This window comes from Arachis stenosperma, chromosome 2 (genome assembly GCF_014773155.1).
Source record: "Arachis stenosperma cultivar V10309 chromosome 2, arast.V10309.gnm1.PFL2, whole genome shotgun sequence".
Taxonomy (NCBI): domain Eukaryota; kingdom Viridiplantae; phylum Streptophyta; class Magnoliopsida; order Fabales; family Fabaceae; genus Arachis; species Arachis stenosperma.
Genome location: NC_080378.1, coordinates 22,283,390 through 22,303,555, shown reverse-complemented (window position 1 = coordinate 22,303,555; position 20,166 = coordinate 22,283,390).

Here is a 20,166-nt window from a genome sequence, read left to right as displayed (position 1 = left end):
CTATGAGTTTGTGTGTTTTTCTGTGATTTCAGGTATTTTCTGGCTGAAATTGAGGGACCTGAGCAAAAATCTGATCCTGAGACCAAAAAGGACTGCAGATGCTGTTGGATTCTGACCTCCCTGCATTCGAAGCGGATTTTCTGGAGCTACAGAAGCCCAATTGGCGCGCTCTCAACGGCGTTGGAAAGTAGACATCCTGGGCTTTCCAGCAATATATAATAATCCATACTTTGCCCAAGATTTGATGGCCCAAACCGGCGTTCAAAGTCACCTCAAGGAATCCCAGCGTTAAACGCTGGAACTGGCACCCAAATGGGAGTTAAACGCCCAAACTGGCACCAAAGCTGGCGTTTAACTCCAAGAAGAGTCTCTACACGAAATTGCTTCATTGCTCAGCCCAAGCACACACCAAGTGGGCCCGGAAGAGGATTTTTATGTCATTTACTCATTTCTGTACACCCTAGGCTACTAGTTTCTTATAAGTAGGACCTTTTACTATTGTATAAAAATCTTTTTGATCACTTTTAGATCTCTAGATCATCTTTGAACATTTTAGTTCTTAGATCATTGGGAGGCTGGCCATTCGGCCATGCCTAGACTTTATGCTTATGTATTTTCAACGGTGGAGTTTCTACACACCATAGATTAAGGTGTGGAGCTCTGCTGTACCTCGAGTATTAATGCAATTACTATTGTTCTTTCATTCAAATTCCGCTTGTTCTTTATCCAAGATATCACTTGTTCTTCAACATGATGAAGGTGATGATTGACGCCCATCACCATTCTCACTCATGAACAAAGTGACTGACAACCACTCTTGTTCTACAAGCATTTGAGGCTTGGTGAATATCTCTTGGATTCCTGATTGCACGATGCATGGTTGATCACCTGACAACCGAGTGCTCGCCTGACAAACGAGCCAACCATTCCGTGAGATCAGAGTCTTCGTGGTATAGGCAAGAACTGATGGCAGCATTCAAGAGAATCCGGAAGGTCTAACCTTGTCTGTGGTATTCTGAGTAGGATTCAATGATTGAATGACTGTGACGTGCTTCAAACCTGTAACCTACTGGGCGTTAGTGACAGACGCAAAAGAGTTATTCTATTCCGGTAGGGGAGGGAACCACACCGGTGATTGGCAGCACTGTGACAGAGTGTGTGCATTAGCTTTCACTGCGAGGATGGGAGGTAGCTGCTGACAACAGTGAGACCCTATACGAGCTTGCCATGGAAAGGAGTAAGAAGGGTTGGATGAAGACAGTAGGAAAGCAGAGAGACGGAAGGGAAGGCATCTTCATGCGCTTATCTGAAGTTCCTACCAATGAATTACATAAGTATCACTATCTTTATCTTTTATGTTATTTTCGTTCATCACCATATATATCTGAGTTTGCCTGACTAAGATTTACAAGATGACCATAGCTTGCTTCAATACTAACAATCTCCGTGGGATCGACCCTTACTCACGTAAGGTTTATTACTTGGACGACCCAGTGCACTTGCTGGTTAGTTGTGCGAAGTTGTGTAATGCCATGGTATTGAGCGCACCAAGTTTTTGGAGCCATTACCAGGGATTATGAGAGTTGTGAAAAAGCATAGTTCACAATTTCGCGCACCACCCTCATCTTTATGAGTTCTTATAAGAGGAATAGGAAGCTAATATGGAATGTTTATAAATTAATGTTATATATATATATATATATATATATATATATATATATATATAATATATAAATATATATATATATAATATAATATAATATAAATGTATTCTCTGTAAGGATTGTAATTTATATTGTAAATATGGACGTATGATTTTGAAAAATTTGGTTTAAGTTTTAAGCAGGTTCATATCTTAGTATTAAATATTTTAAGAGTTGTCGTAATACCCGAGCTATTAGAATGGCACAGCCGGAAGCGTGACATTTTGATAGTTAGGGTGTTACATGTATCTCGTTTATATTGTAAACGAGATATGTATAAAATTATCTCATTCACAGTATAAACAAAATAAGAGAGGGGGATAAATTTCGGTAATGAATTTTAAAATTATTTAATTCAGTAATTATTACATTTATTTTATTTATTAAAATAAAAAATTCGTATTAGAATACATCAAAATATAATTTTTATATCTATAAATCTAAATGTATATGGAAAAATGAAAAAAAAAGAATAAAGTTTACGCTATCACTTATTACAAAAATATTTGTTGGAATATAATTGAAAATGATCAACATAATTTTTTTAGAATGTTCTTTAAAGATAACCAAAATGATTAAATTTTATTGTTATATTTGACTAAAATAACTAAAGAAGAACTGTAACACCCTACCACACTAAGCTTTATGCTTAAGTCGTAAAGCAGAGGTGGTGTGGTATTATGACCTCTAAAATAAAATGAGTACATATAATAGCAGAAGAATTATAATATGCTAGGAGCCTTGAAGAATAGAGGAAATAAAAATAGCAAAATAAAAGCGCAACACTCAAGGAATGAGTTAACTTGCGTGCTAAGAAAACCATAACTATTAAACATAAGATAACAGAAGTAGGAATAGAGTGTCAAAGATACAAAATAACAAGCTCCTAACTCAGCCTGCGAAGTCAAGATTGGCCGGAGAATATTTACACAAAGATACATACATATCCAAAATCCAAAAGTACATATACACAATCCTGCCTCTCCATAAACCTCTAAGAGGGTAAAAAAGAACAAGTTATGCGGAGTGAAAGCTAAGTACATATATATATACATCATAGCATAACAAAATAACCCAGTAACCACTCCGCTTCAAGAGTCCAGACGCCTAACGAGATACCTCTCGACCTGCATCTAAAAAACAACAACATAGTATGGAATGAGAATTGGAGGTTCTCAGTATGGTAAAGGTGCCACACACATAATATATAAGGCCCTGGGAATGCCAGAGGCAATCTTAGAACGTCGACTCACAGATTATAGAGCTTAAAGTATTAAACAAAAGCCATAAACGGTGGTTTTCTAAGAGTACCTAAACCTAACTTAGCTTAATCTTACATCTAAGTCTCATATTGCCATTTCCTCCATACCTCCAACTCCATCATGCATTTCACATACATTTAAACAGATAAAGGCAAGCACAAGAAGGTTACAAATACTGCATGTAACAAATATACATTTAACATGGCAAGTACATTTAGGCACACCCAAATAAAGCACAAGCAGGTAATTCAAGTAATATGCATATGATGCATGCCTGTCCTATGGCTGATGAGGCTCATCTATCGGTTATCCAACCAACCCGACAAGTCTGAATTGTACTTAGACTGTCCCCCGACGTACATCCCCAAGAGTCTATGCATAGTTTTCTCAAATAATCAATATTGCTCAATGGGGGTAACATTCCCGGGAATTTATAGAGTGCCCGGTCACACTTATGTTGTAGGGTCAACAGAGTATCGAGTTTTCAACCTGGTACACGTGGTGGCAAGCCACGACACTTAATTCAGGAAATCTCGTATCTCAGATTGTTCAAATTCATAAGCCATATAAATAATTCAATTATAATTCATCAATATCCACATCATTCTCAATTGCATCTCATTCATCATCATACATCAATCATATTCAATCCTTATCCTTCATTATCACAGCTCTCATTCCGTCCATCTATAGTTCCATTTCAAAACATAATTCATCCCTTTCTAAATGAATCAAATTTAAAACATACTCATTTTCTTAATAACTCAAAAACAAACCATATAACCTTTGAATCTAATTTTGTTTTAAATAATTATATAAACAAAATCTCTAATTTTTTATAAAATTTCAGCAGCATCTCCTCTAAAACTCGGACTTTGCCACCCTTTTCGGGTTCAAACCTGCATTCTTTTCAATTCAACATACCCTTCCTCATCATCATAACAATCACCACAATAAATCTACCTCATATCAACAATTAAACTCGTACAATATTCAAATCCAACAACCAAAATTCAACTAAGAATCATAGTTCACAAATCTTAGGCTTTTAACACAAAATACCTCATTATCACAACAACCTCCACAATAGTTATACCTCAAATCAATAATTCACCAAATCACCAATTAATCCACAAGCACCAACCAAATATACTTGACAACAAATTACTAAACATTAACATATACCTGCATTCTAACTTATCCTATGGTTATCTAACCTAAGTTTTCACAGAACATTATATATTAAATGAAAGAAACATAAACCATACCTTGGCCGATTTCCACATAACGACCAAAGCTATTTATTCAAAACCAAGGCAGCCTCTCAAAACTCAACTAATCAGCTTCCTCCAAGTTCCAGTATTCACAATTTCAAGCTCCAATTATTTATTCACAACCTAATACACATTTATAACACATATATACCCAATTTAATACTCAAAGCTCAAATCCAATGAAATTAAAATAGAATTATCATATCCTCACCTTATCCAAACTTCACATAAGCAAGAGTGAACGTTTTTCTCAAGCTAATTGGATCCTAAAACATCAAAAATCAAAGAAATTCAACATTCTTTCTCAAAACTCGAAAATTGGGAGAAATGAAGGCTGTAAGGTCCCACATTGGTTGGGGAGGGGAACGAAGCATGCCTTATAAGAGTATGGATACCTCTCCCTAGCATGACGCGTTTTGACGAGTGAGTGTGGGGGGCTTCGGCTATAATCCCTATCGTCAAAGACAAAACTGTGAGGCCTTGTGTGCCAAAGCGGACAATATCGTGCTAGCGGGTGGTCTGGGCTATTACAGATGGTATCAGAGCCGGTGTCCGGATCGATGTGCCAGCGAGGGTGCTGGGCTCCCTTAAGGGGTTGGATTTGTAAGGTCCCACATCGGTTGGGGAGAGGAATGAAGCATACCTTATAAGAGTGTGGATACCTCTCCCTAGCATGACGCATTTTGACGAGTGAATGTGGGGGCTTCGGCTATCATCCTATCGTCAAAGACAAAATCGTGAGGCCTTGTGTGCCAAAGCGGACAATATCATGCTAGCGGGTGGTCTGGGCTGTTACAAAGGCTGAGTGTGAAATAACGAGTTACCTATGAAATTGTTCCGGTAGAAACGTAGAGCTCGATGCAGTGAACGCGTGGCCGCAAACGGTGGGCGATTGGAGCTCGGACGGAGAAGTTATGGGAGTTAGAAATTTACCGTAAAGTTACAGGGTGTTTCGTTTCTCTCGTCCCTGGAGAAGCTTTCAACTTCGTGCTGCAGAAAATGAAGGAGAAGGCACTGTTGGGTTCACTTAAAAGGGCTGGTCCGGTTGGACCGATAGTCCGGTTCGGGTCCGGTTCAACTAGTTCAGCCCGTTCGGTCCAATCTTAGACCGTTTTCTTCGAAATTGGTGTCAAAATTCTCGTTTCAACGAGCTCTATCCTAATTTAATGTAATATTCACATTTCTAATCCTCCTTATTAAAAACTAATTTATTGACTAATTATTTACTAATTTAACCGGGGTTTACAAGAACAAATAAAATTCATATATTTTATTTATTATTTGTTATTTATATTATTAGCTTAGCCGCTTTAATTAGATTTGCTCTAAAAATATATTTACATTTTTTTTTGTTACTATATATATATAAAAGTTTGATTGTGATTATCTAACATTCTCTCAAATCCGAAGTTATTTAATTTATGTTAATGTTTAGACTTTAAATCATAAATTTTTAAAATTAAATTTTAAATTATAAACTTAAACATTAAATTTGGTTAATATTAGATAATTAAAAATTAGTTTTATATACTTTTTCAATTAAAAATATATGTCTAAAATTCTTACATTTGATATATTTTAAAACTAAATCTCAAAACTAACTAAGAGAGTTTTATTAAGGAGAATCTTAATGAGCAGGGGCGGAGCTAGAAAAAATATTAGAGGGGGGCTAAAATTATTTACACAATAAAATAATATTAAAATAAATTTTGGGGGAGGGCTAAACTAAAATTTACATATAATTTACATGTAAAAAATTAAAATTAGGGGGGGCCGTTGCCCCCCTTTCCCAGTATGTAGCTCCGCCCCTGTTAATGAGTATATAAGAAGAAAAAGAAATTGGATAATAATTTCTTTTATATTTTTTTAAAAGTGAGTACAAAAATCTCAACATCTTAAAGTTGAGTAGAAATCAATTCAACAAGAAATAAAAGAAAAAATAGAAAATAACTATGGCTTGATTTGGTAAAAAGTTTTTGAAGAGGTGCTCAAAAGTATAATACCTGTGTTTGGTAAATTAAAAAGTTTATGTATTTATGCAAATTAAGGGTGCTTTTAAAAGTAGTTAAAGAGAAAACTTTTTAAAGATGGCTTGTACTTTTTATAATTAAAATGTTTAATATAATCTCATATGTTAATTAATATTCAAATTTGTTTCTTATCACTATAAGAAAAATACCGAATATCGTCGAATTTACCGTTGAAAAAAATGAATAAAATCCGATAGTAATTTAAATATTATCAAAATCGTCGGAAATAATTAGATGATATAAATCTTATCAGTAAATATTTATCGTCAAATTCTTTTCGTCTGACAGTAATTATTGTCAGATTGAGTGGTAGAATATAATAATTACGTAATTGTAGACATGATAGTTCTTTAATAGCTTACATTTTATACTTTTGGTTTCAATTTAAAACACACAACACTCGAACTAATTTATAGCATTATTAATATTTATTGTTTGGTACATATTATTTGTAAACATACACATGCATGAAATCTAGTTCAATATATTGGCTGTAATGTTGATAAAGAATAAGAAATTATAAAGGTATTAAATTTGAAGAAGATGCTATAGATTAATAATTTGGAAGTAGCTAATAACTCTTTCTAAAATTAGAGTGCAACAAATTTCTTATAAATTATAATATATATATATATATATATATATATATATATATATATATATTTCTAAGAGCAAATCTAATTAAAACAACTAAATTAATAAATCACAAATAATAAATAAAACCTTATAATTTTATTAAGGGTTAAGTACTTTTTTTCGTTTCTAAGGTTTGGGGTGAAAATTAAATTTGTCTCCGACCTTTTTTTATTATTAAAATCATCCTTAACGTTACAAAACATTATAAATCGTCTTTTCCTACTTCAATTTTATTTTTTTACCAAATTATCCTTAACAATTAATAAAAATAATATTAAAAAAACAAAAACAAAAACACCCCACCTCTACTCCACACCCCAGTACCCCACCCTCATCCCTGATCTCTCTTCCTGAATTCCCTCACCATCCCCTTCACTGACGCCTCCTCCCCCGCCGATGGCTCGATACCATCTTCCCCAACGAGGTCTACAACCTCGCCGCCCAGACCTACGTCGTTATCTCCTTCAAGATCCCCGACTACACCGCCGACGTCGTCACCATCAAGGCCCTCTACCTTCTGGAGGTCGTGCGTTCCCACATCTCCGCCACCGGGTGCTCGCACATTCAGTATTACCAGGCGGGATCCTTGGAGATGTTCGGGTCCACACCACCCCCTTGGGATAAGACCACACTGTTTCACCCGAGATCCCCTTACGCTGCATCCAAGTGTGTGACACACTGGTACACTGTCTATTACCGCGAGGCCTACAGGATCTTCACCTGTAATGGCATCCTCTTCAACCACGTGCAGAGAAAGCTCTTCTTGTCAGCGTTGAGCTCCATCACCCACAGCTGCGACAGCGCCAGCAGCAGTAGGTTCCGCACCGTCACTTTTTTCCTCCTCTTTTCGTTCTTTATTTTTTATTTTTTAATTTTTGAAGAACATAAAACATTTTTGTTGTTACTGATTTTGGATCTGAAGTTGTAGCTGATGACTGTTGAATTGTTGTTAAATCTAAAATTTCTATTGATTTATTTTGCGGTTGTTGTTGTTGAATTGGCTGAAAATGCTAAATTTGTTATTGCTAAATTTGGCTGTTGTTGTTGCTGAATTTGGTTTTTGCTTAAAGAAAGAAGAAAAATTGGGGTTTGGAGAGGGGGAGTTCGAACATAGTAGGAGGAACGGAATGAGGAGGGAACAGGAAAGAGAGATCGGGGATGAGGGTGGGATACTGGGGTGTGGGGGATATTTTTGTTTTGTTTTGTTAATATTATTTTTATTATTTTTATTAATTGTTAAGGGTATTTTGGTAAAAAATAAATAAAATTAAAGAATAAAATGACGATTTTATAACACTTTGTAATGTTGAGGATGATTTTAATAACAAAAAAAGATCGAAGACGAATTTAATTTTCACCCCAAATCTTAGGGATGAAAAAAGTACTTAACAATAGAGTCTAATAATTTTAGTTGTTCTTAAAGAACCTTAAAAAAATCGTGTTGGTCATCTTCAACAAAAATGTTTGTAATGGATGGTAATGTATGACATGTTTTTTTTTTGGAAAACAAATATAAGGTGATGTTACATAATTACACCAAGTTACGTAAGAAAAAAATTAGTTGAACTGGATTATAAAAATAATTTATTCACTTAGTATTTTTTTTATTTTTTTTATCATATTCGTTTAGATTAATAAATATAAATATAAAATTTATAGTTTAATGTATTTCAATCCTTTCTATAATATAAATTATAATTTAAAATAATTTTTACCAAATCAGTATTTACAATAATAAAGATTATGTTATATCGTAATTTTATTTATTCTAACATTATAAGTTTTGAATTTACTAATATACCTGTAAAAAAAAGTGTCAAATGTATATTTAAATGTGAGATTAAAATTATTATAAAATACCAAGAAAAAATGATTGGATTATTTGGATTAACAAAATAAAATAAACAATGCTACCAATTTTTTCGAGACACTTATTTGTATAAAATGTAATGCATTTATAGGTACACAAGCTTTTAAATAAACTAGCGTGAAGACCCGTGCACTTGCACGGGATTACAGTTTTGTGAACATATTGAAAAAGGAAAAATATGAGGAGCCAATATATGTATTGTACAATGCATATATACAATAGGATTAAATTAAAACTAAAATTAAATTATGGCCAATTAATTAATTTTGAATTGTTTCTAATTTGAAATTTGAAACAAATTAGAATTACCGTCAGTTATAGAATCAAAACAACGACCTCCCTCTCTCAATACGGCGTGACCTCCATTCTCTCTATTTTTCCGAGAATCTCGCCGGTACAGCGCCGCCACGATCACCGCCTACCGTCCAAGTCTGTTCCGACCCGTCTCATCGTCCGCACAGTCCACCACCCAACACGACGTTCCTCTCGTTTGGTCGATCTTCGCGGCAACGCAGCAACCCGGACGTCCAGTGAGGATAGTGCATAGCCGGTGTGTGCTTTCTTCCCGATGTCGACGTCTCAAGATGAAGGTGTTTTAAATGTGCTTCCTCCTTCACACATATCACCCAGCCGAAGTTCCTTAATGGAGTGCGATATGGTTGAACCACTGGGTTGTGTTCCATCTGCCGTCAGTAATGAGAATTCATCAAATCCACATGAAAACATAGCCGACCATTTCGTTGTCGACAGTGAGCAATCGAATATGGTGAGCAACTTATGTTCAAAACATTGATAATGGATGGTTATTTTTCAACTGATTTAGATTTTAAATCTCAATGCAAATGACGTGTTTATTTTTATGTTTACTGCTTACCCAGATGTGATGGAGAATTTGTGATTTAACCAAATTTGTGATTGTTTTATATTAAATGGTATGCTTATATGTATGGAGAATTTGTATAAATTAATTAATCATGGCATGCTTATATGATTGTTTTATAATGGTATGATATGCTTATATGCTTTCTGCATATTATATGGTATGCTTATATACTTCCTGCATATTATATGCTTATTTTTCATGCTTATATGCTTATATGTATGGAGAATTTGCATCAATTAATTAATGGTATGCTTTTATGATTGTTTTATAATGAATGGTATGCTTATATGCTTCCTGTATGTGTAGATAAGAATTTATGTATATAATTATACATGATGGTCATCAAATGAATGAAAAAACAACTCTAGGGTTATGCAGGCGCTGAAATCGAGGACTAAATTATGTGTATGGTAATTGTATCTACTGCATGTTCAGCTATGCGATGTACAGTGACATTGTGAAAGAGAATCCATAGTAGTTACAATACTTATATAATAGGTAAAATGAAATAATTAATTCAATTACCCATCATTGTCATTTTTATGCATTTGTTTTTAAGCTAAAATGGGTAGGATGATTAACTTGATTTCTAGTTTTTGTTGTCTTTTTGGTGCTGTTTATTGAGGTTTTATTTATATGATATTTAATAAGGATTTTTTTCTCTAGGTTTCTATGTTTATTTTGGAATTGTAGGCCATATAACTATCAGATGTTACTGAAGTTAGAAGTGAAGAGATGGATCTTGGTTATGAGGTTTTGGACTCTGGTTTAATTTTGTGTAGTCATGATCTGCATGTTTGATTTGATCATTAATGGTAATGATTTTTTTTGTAATTAATCTGAAATGTAGTTACCGGATCATGGTTGCCTTCAAAAAGACGAAATACCAAGAGTTGGAATGCGGTTTGCGCAGTTGTAGATGGCTTATGAATTCTATGTTACTTACGCAAAGAAAGTAGGATTTGCAACTAAGATAAGGACAACATGTGACAAGAACACAAAGAAACCCGTTAACCAAGCTATCCACTGTAATCGCGACGGGTTCTGCGGGTCTCATGTCAAAGCACCAACGCGGAAGAACACGATTTCAGCTGCTGGGTGCAAGGCAAGGATATATGTGAAATTTGATAAGGACATGCAAGAGTGGGTTTTGATCAAGGTTGAGTTGAGGCACTCGCACCCATGTTCAGCGGTGCACTACCATGAGTATGGGAGCTGACTATGCATGCGAAGTGCATGATCAAAGATAATGATGAGGCTGGGATTTGACCAAACAAGACATTCCTAGCTTTGGCAAATGAGGCTGGGGGCCTGTCTAACATTGGATTCTCAGAAAAAGATTTAAGAAACTATATTATAGCAAGGCTCTGAACTAGCAACGTGAATGCGGATGTTAGAGAGATGATGAACTACTTCAAGATAATGAAGGACATCATTCTAAACTTCTTCTACGCGGTGGGATGAGGAGTGTAAATTTAGGAGTGCAGTATGGGTGGATGCAAGGTGTAGGGAATCGTATGAATATTATGGAGACGTCGTGTCAGTTGATAGCACCTACAGTACAAACATGTATGAAGTAGTTATGTTGGTATTTTTTTTCTTTATTTTTTTTATTTTGTTTGGTCGTAATTGAGATCTCTTATTTCTGATGGGTTTTCGTGTAGGCATGGATTACCATATGTGTCGTTCATCGGTGTCAACCACCATGGTAAGTCGACCCTCCTTGGTTGTGCTCTGCTGGGGAATGAGTAAATCCCAAGTTATGAGTGGGTTTTCAGCCAATGGGTGAAGTGCATGGGAACTGCTTAACAGCGAATCATCACCGATTAATGCAGATCCATTTTTCGTGCGATCAGAAATGCGTTACCCGATACACGCCACCGGTGGTGCATCTGGCACATTACAAAGAAGTTAACGTACAAGCTTGGAGGTTATCGACGGTACAGAGAGTTGTATGATGACCTCAATGACATTTTGTGGAACTCTCAGACTGATGAGTCATTTGAGGATAACTGGTATGAATTTATAGATGAGTACAACTTACATAACAACACATGGCTGTCAAGTCTGTTAGTGTACAATTACTTTATGCGCTTTAATTGACAATTATTTGGTATCTGGCTTTATCTTATTTGTAGTAATAAGTTCAGTGTACAGTTTCTTTGCTAAAATTGGTTTTTTTTTCTGTAGACCTCTATGATGACCGACACATGTGGGTCTCCATATACTTCAAGGGTGAATTTTGGGCTGGCATGAGGAGTACGCAAAGGAGTGAGAACATGCACGCATTCTACGGTGGATTCTTACACAGTAGGACTAGCTTGATCCAATTTGTTCACGAATATGACAATGTGCTTGGAATCAAGGAGCAGAGAGAATTAGAGGATGATGCAGCATACTCGAGGGGGGTTATCCCTTGTGCAACGAGCTCGCCTATGGAGAGACAATTTCAGAAGGAGTACACTACCAGCATGTGTAGGGATGTTCAAACTGAGTTTGTGAAGAAGGCTGACTGGAGAGTCTCTGTAGTTGCTGAAGAGGGGCCATCGGTATGCATGAAGTTTGAAGACACATGAATCTCTGGTTTTAAGTTTATGCATTTTCACAAAATTTTTCCATTTAGAACCAATTTTGTATTCTCATTCTCTGCCTCTACTTTTCAACACATTCATTCCAAAGCTTGTAGTAATCTTTGAGTCCTCAACAACAAATTTCCAATTTTCTGATCTTCCAGTATCAAGTAGTAACTTAGCAAAGTGATACGAGATATACTGTGTAAAAGAAAAATTAATTCCATAAAAAATAAAAGTAACCAATGAATATGAAACTATCATTATACAAACTTACAACTCGATTAACCTTGACATCATGCTTAGTCAACGTCTTGCAATGATGTAGAACAACATATCTGTTTGTTTCAATGATAATTTATAGAAAAAAATATCATCAAACTAAAAATGATAACAATCAAAGATATAAGATAATGTTATACAAAATATTCTGAAATGGAAAATAATGCTTCTACTTAATACATTTTTCTTGTAACAAACTTAACTACCAATTAGTTTATATGGAGAGTGACAAAATCAAGAACACATGTAACACTAGTATAACATTAAATAAAAAAAATGAACATAACCTCTTTTTTGTTGTTGATCTATTCTGGACAGCACTTTCTTTTGAATTATTCTTGACAATTCTTTGCACACCAGGACTACAAGTGCAATTAATAAAAAAAAAGGAAAAACTCAAAAATAATTGAAAAAAGACAAACAACAGAAGAAACAAATAGCAACATGATATTATATAATGAATTATAGATATATTTAAAAGTAAATATGTTAATAAAAATTAACAATCATAAACAAAAAAAGAACACAAAATGGATGTTCACTTTCATTCATTTGTAAGTATGTCATGCCTGAGTGAATGAAGAACAACACATTCACAAAAATTCACAAAAGTAAAAGAGGGTCCATGGTGGACGAAATTGTGATTCTTGATTAGTGACTCCTTGGCATGTGCCAAAAAGTTAAACTAACTCAACTAACTGATTACTTCCTTTTCACAATTCCGTTCAACTAACCAGCAAGTGTACTGGGTCGTCCAAGTAATACCTTACGTGAGTAAGGGTCGAATCCACAGAGATTATTGGTTTGAAGCAATCAATATTTATTTTATTAATCTTAGTCAGGATGTCAATAGGATTATTTGGATTAAAAGTGAAATTACTGGATTTGATAAAAGAGGGAACAATGTTACTTTGATTTGCAGCACTGGGGAATATGTTGGAGTTTTGGAGATGCTTTGTCCTCTGACTTCAACTCTTCCTTGAAATCCTCTTCTCACACGCAGGTTCCTTCCATGGCAAGCTCTTTGTAGGGTGTCACCGTTGTCAGTGGCTACTTCCCATCCTCGCAGTGAAAACTATGCTCACGCACTCTGTCACAGTACGGCTAATCACCGGTTGGTTCCCGCTCCTACTGGAATAGAATCACTCTTTTGCGTCTGTCACTAACGCCCAGCAGGTTAAAGTTTGAAGCACGTCACAGTCATTCAATCCCGGAATCCTACTCGGAATACCACAGACAAGGTTTAGACTTTCCGGATTCTCATGAATGCTGCCATCAATCCGGCTTATACCACGAAGATTCTGTTGGGGAATCTAAGAGATATTCATTCAATCTGATGTAGAACGGAGGTGGTTGTCAGGCACACGTTCATGGGTTGAGGAAGGTGATGAGTGTCACGGATCATCACCTTCTCCACAGTTAAGCGCGAATAAACATCTTAGATAAGAACAAGCGTGTTTGAATGGAAAACAAAGGAATTGTATTAAATCATCGAGACGCTGCAGAGCTCCTCACCCCCAAAAATGGAGTTTAGAGACTCATGCCGTCACAAAGTATGTAATTCAGATCTGAAAATGTCATGAGGTACCAGATAAGTCTGTAAAAGTTGTTTAAATAGTAAACTAGTAACCTAGGTTTACAGAAAATGGATAAACTAAGATAATTGGTGCAGAAATCCACTTCTGGGGCCCACTTGGTGTGTGCTGGGGCTGAGACTAATGCTTTCCACGTGTGGAGGCCTTTCTTGGCGTCAAACCCCAGGTTTTGACGTGTTTTGAGCGTTCAACTCCGGATCATGACGTTTTTCTGGCGTTTAACTCCAGACAGCAACGTGTACTTGGCGTTCAACGCCAAGTTACGTCGTCAATCTTCGTGCAAAGTATGGACTATTATATATTGCTGAAAAGCCCTGGATGTCTACTTTCCAACGCCGTTGAGAGCGCGCCAATTGGACTCCTGTAGCTCCAGAAAATCCATTTCGAGTACAGGGAGGTCAGGATCCAACAGCATCAGCAGTCCTTTTTCAGCCTAAGTCAGATTTTTGCTCAGCTCCCTCAATTTCAGCCAGAAAATACCTGAAATCACAGAAAAACACACAAACTCATAGTAAAGTCCAGAAATATGATTTTTGCCTAAAAACTAATATTATTTTACTAAAAACTAACTGAAACATGCTAAAATCTACATGAAATTACCCCCAAAAAGCGTATAAAATATCCGCTCATCACAACACCAAACTTAAACTGTTGCTTGTCCTCAAGCAACTAGATAAATAAAATAGGTTTTAACAGAAATAAAGAAGTAACAATAATTTAGAGTTTTAAATGAAGCTTAGATTCTTATTAGATGAGCGGGGCTTATAGCTTTTTGTTTCTGAACAGTTTTGGCATCTCCCTGTATCTTTTAAATTTCAGAATGATTGGCATCCTTAGGAACTCAGAATTCAGATAGTATCATTGACTCTCCTAGTGTAGTATGTTGATTCTTGAACATAGTTATTTTATGAGTCTTGGCTGTGGCCCTAAGCACTTTGTTTTCCAGTATTACCACCGGATACATAAAATGCCATAGACACATAACTGGGTGAACCTTTTCAGATTGTGACTCAGCTTTGCTAGAGTCCCCAATTAGTGGTGTCCAGAGCTCTTAAGCACACTCTTTTGCTTTGGATCACGACTTTAACCACTCAGTCTCAAGCTTGTAACTTGGACCTGCATGCCACAAGCATATGGTTAGGGACAGCTTGGTTTAGCCGCTTAGGCCTGGATTTTATTTCCTTGGGCCCTCCTATCCATTGATGCTCAAAGCCTTGGATCCCTTTTTTATTCTTAGCTAGTACTCATGGCTTGTTTTTTTTTTTTTTTTTTTTGACTGCTTTTTCTTGCTTCAAGAATCAATTTCATGATTTTTCAGATCATCAATAATATTTTTCGTGTTCCTCATCCTTTCAGGAGCCAATATTCATCAAATTCAAAGTACAATTTATGCACTGTTCAAGCATTCATTCAGAGAACAAAAAGTATTGCCACCACATATAATTAATTATAGTCTTTATTACTAAGAACTCATAAATATAGATTACTTCTTTATTCTAAAAAAATTCTACTACTTTATTCATGCCTGATGATGATGAGAAAAATAAACTATAGCTTAATTGGAAATAAAATCAAAATAGACATACTAATTACTACTAAATATCTCCTAAGGTGAATTTCAAAAAAAAAAATTATCCTATCACTATGTTAAAAGCAGGAAAAGAAAAGAAAAATTGGAACTCAGCAACCTGTTGTTTTGAGGAGTAGGTGTTCCTCTAAAATATGTGGTGCTTTTTCATGGATTAATCTTTTGGCGCTTTAGCTCCCTTAAGTTCACATCCTTGCTCTTCCTGTTCTCTTAGGTGCCATGATCTTAATGAGTTTTAGCTCAGTGATCATGGCAAATCACACCAAACTTAGAGGTTTGCTTGTCCTCAAGCAAAAGAAAGGAAAGGAGAGGAGTAGAAGGAGAGGTATTTTCATAAAAAATAAGATGAGTTGAAAAAGATATTAAAAATATTTGAAAAAGAATTGGATTGGAAAAAGATTTGTGTTTATAAATTAAGATACATTTGATATTTTTGAAAAAGGGATTTTAGAAATTAGGGTTCTTAGAAAACCAATTTGATTTTGAAGGATGATATTTTGAAACATGTTTATGCAAGAAATCATGAATTGAAACTTAAAAATTTAGAAAAATTGTAAAGAAAAACGAATTTTACCTCCTCCCCACCATCCTGGCGTTAAACGCCCAGGATGCTAGCAAACTGGCGTTAAACGCCCAGAAGGTGCATCTTTCTGGCGTTTAACGCCCAGAAGATGCTCCTTTCTGGCGTTTAACGCCCAGATGGCTACCCTTACTGGCGTTAAACGCCCAGTGGGAGCTTCTTTTGGGCGTTTAACGCCCAAAGTATTTCTTACTGGCTTTTTCATGCCAGTGAGCTTCCAAATTTCCCTGTAACTCTGTGACTTCAACCAATTGCTATTTCACCTTTGAAGATACTTGGACTCAAACCTGTAAAGAAATAATTAATTAATTAATACGAATAAAATTAAATTTTGTGATTGGCTGGGTTGCCTCCCAGCAAGCGCTTCTTTAATGTCATTAGCTGGACTGAGTTTTAATCAAGTCTCAGTTTTGAGCATTCTTGCTCAAAATTGCCTTCAAGATAATGTTTGACTCTTTGTCCATTAATAATGAACTTTTTGTTAGAGTCATTATCCTGAAGCTCTATGTATCCATATGGTGATACGTTTGTAATGACATATGGACCTCTCCACCGGGATTTTAATTCCCCAGGGAATAATTTGAGCCTAGAATTGAATAGCAGAACTTTTTGCCCCGGCTCAAAGACTCTGGATGACAATTTCTTATCATGCCATCTTTTCGCTTTCTCTTTGTAAATCTTTGCATTTTCGAAAGCATTGAGTCTAAATTCCTCTAGCTCTGATTCGAGACTCTCAGCCATATTGACCTCTCTTACCAGAGAGTCAATTATATCAACACTCATGCAGTTATTTGGGGTGTCTGGATGTTGCATGGCTTTAACAACATTCAGCTTGAACTCTTCCTCATTGACTCTCAAGGTTACTTCCCCTTTTTGGACATCAATGAGGGTTCGGCTAGTTGCTAGGAAAGGTCTTCCTAGAATGAGAGTTGCACTCTTGTGCTCCTCCATTTCCAGCACCACAAAGTCAGTAGGAAAGGCAAATGGCCCAACCTTGACTATCATGTCCTCAATCACGCCTGATGGGTATTTAATGGAGCCATCAGCAAGTTGAAGACATATCCTGGTTGGTTTGATTTCTTCAGTTAAACCAAGCTTTCTGATAGTAGATGCAGGCATTAGGTTGATACTTGCTCCAAGATCACATAAAGCTTGCTTGGTGCAAGTGCCCTCTAATGTGCATGGTATCATAAAGCTCCCAGGATCTTTAAGCTTCTCAGGTAAGCTTTTCAGAATGACTGCACTGCATTCTTCAGTGAGGTAAACTTTTTCAGTTTCCCTCCAATCCTTCTTATGACTTAAGATCTCTTTCATGAACTTAGCATAAGAGGGTATTTGCTCAAAAATTAACAATCATAAACAAAAAAAAAGAACACAAAATGGATGTTCACTTTCATTCATTTGTAAGTATGTCATGCCTGAGTGAATGAAGAACAACACATTCACAAAAATTCACAAAAGTAAAAGAGGGTCCATGGTGGACGAAATTGTGATTCTTGATTAGTGACTCCTTGGCATGTGCCAAAAAGTTAAACTAACTCAACTAACTGATTACTTCCTTTTCACAATTCCGTTCAACTAACCAGCAAGTGTACTGGGTCGTCCAAGTAATACCTTACGTGAGTAAGGGTCGAATCCACAGAGATTATTGGTTTGAAGCAATCAATATTTATTTTATTAATCTTAGTCAGGATGTCAATAGGATTATTTGGATTAAAAGTGAAATTACTGGATTTGATAAAAGAGGGAACAATGTTACTTTGATTTGCAGCACTGGGGAATATGTTGGAGTTTTGGAGATGCTTTGTCCTCTGACTTCAACTCTTCCTTGAAATCCTCTTCTCACACGCAGGTTCCTTCCATGGCAAGCTCTTTGTAGGGTGTCACCGTTGTCAGTGGCTACTTCCCATCCTCGCAGTGAAAACTATGCTCACGCACTCTGTCACAGTACGGCTAATCACCGGTTGGTTCCCGCTCCTACTGGAATAGAATCACTCTTTTGCGTCTGTCACTAACGCCCAGCAGGTTAAAGTTTGAAGCACGTCACAGTCATTCAATCCCGGAATCCTACTCGGAATACCACAGACAAGGTTTAGACTTTCCGGATTCTCATGAATGCTGCCATCAATCCGGCTTATACCACGAAGATTCTGTTGGGGAATCTAAGAGATATTCATTCAATCTGATGTAGAACGGAGGTGGTTATCAGGCACACGTTCATGGGTTGAGGAAGGTGATGAGTGTCACGGATCATCACCTTCTCCACAGTTAAGCGCGAATAAACATCTTAGATAAGAACAAGCGTGTTTGAATGGAAAACAAAGGAATTGTATTAAATCATCGAGACGCTGCAGAGCTCCTCACCCCCAACAATGGAGTTTAGAGACTCATGCCGTCACAAAGTATGTAATTCAGATCTGAAAATGTCATGAGGTACCAGATAAGTCTGTAAAAGTTGTTTAAATAGTAAACTAGTAACCTAGGTTTACAGAAAATGGATAAACTAAGATAATTGGTGCAGAAATCCACTTCTGGGGCCCACTTGGTGTGTGCTGGGGCTGAGACTAATGCTTTCCACGTGTGGAGGCCTTTCTTGGCGTCAAACCCCAGGTTTTGACATGTTTTGGGCGTTCAACTCCGGATCATGACGTTTTTCTGGCGTTTAACTCCAGACAGCAGCGTGTACTTGGCGTTCAACGCCAAGTTACGTCGTCAATCTTCGCGCAAAGTATGGACTATTATATATTGCTGAAAAGCCCTGGATGTCTACTTTCCAACGCCGTTGAGAGCGCGCCAATTGGACTCCTGTAGCTCCAGAAAATCCATTTCGAGTACAGGGAGGTCAGGATCCAACAGCATCAGCAGTCCTTTTTCAGCCTAAGTCAGATTTTTGCTCAGCTCCCTCAATTTCAGCCAGAAAATACCTGAAATCACAGAAAAACACACAAACTCATAGTAAAGTCCAGAAATATGATTTTTGCCTAAAAACTAATATTATTTTACTAAAAACTAACTGAAACATGCTAAAATCTACATGAAATTACCCCCAAAAAGCGTATAAAATATCCGCTCATCAGTCCACAGTTACGTCCTACTAATTTCACATAAATAAATTCCAAAGACAATATCTAGTATATAAGACAAACAAGCATATCCAAAGCTACACTCAAGCATGAGTATGCTACTTTTTTCTACTCTTGACCTTTTCCACAGTTGGTAATCTTTCAGCCAGTCGTGTCAACATCCTCGTGCTAGGTGCTGTGAATGGTGATTTCACTTCCTTTCGCTTGTACTATGATTGATTGCGGCGTACCGGGTCAGCTTTGTCCTCCAATAATGTAAGCACTTGATCTACTAATGTATTATGCAGCCCACAAACAATGTCTAACATCAAACGGCTCATTTTCTTCATCATCGGAGTTGGGGATAATTAAAGGTGTTTCCTTGCTTTGCGGGATAGTCTCTGATTGACTTGATGTTTTGTTGCCTTGGGAGGATCGACTTCTACGAATGGACAACTTTCTTCTCGTACCAAGCTTACATTTCTGTGGTGTGCACCATGCACAAGAACATAAACACAATCAAACCAATAGACTGGGAAAACAAAAAAACATAAAACAATTTATCTTGCGGGAGGTGAATAACATGTTTGACTTCACCAGTTGAGGCTATAATCCCTAACTCGAGATTGGCATAAACGGTTTTTCAAACCACTGGCAAGCAGACTAAGATGAATATCTAGCATAACAATTCGAGAAGTAAATACGAAGAGAGAGTACCTTTTCCTCATTTTTATACGGTTGCAAAATTTTGGTCCTGCTCCTGGTAGATGTTCCATTGATCCGAGTCCATATGGGGCCATTTTTTTTTCTGCCGCTGGCCTTGCCAACATG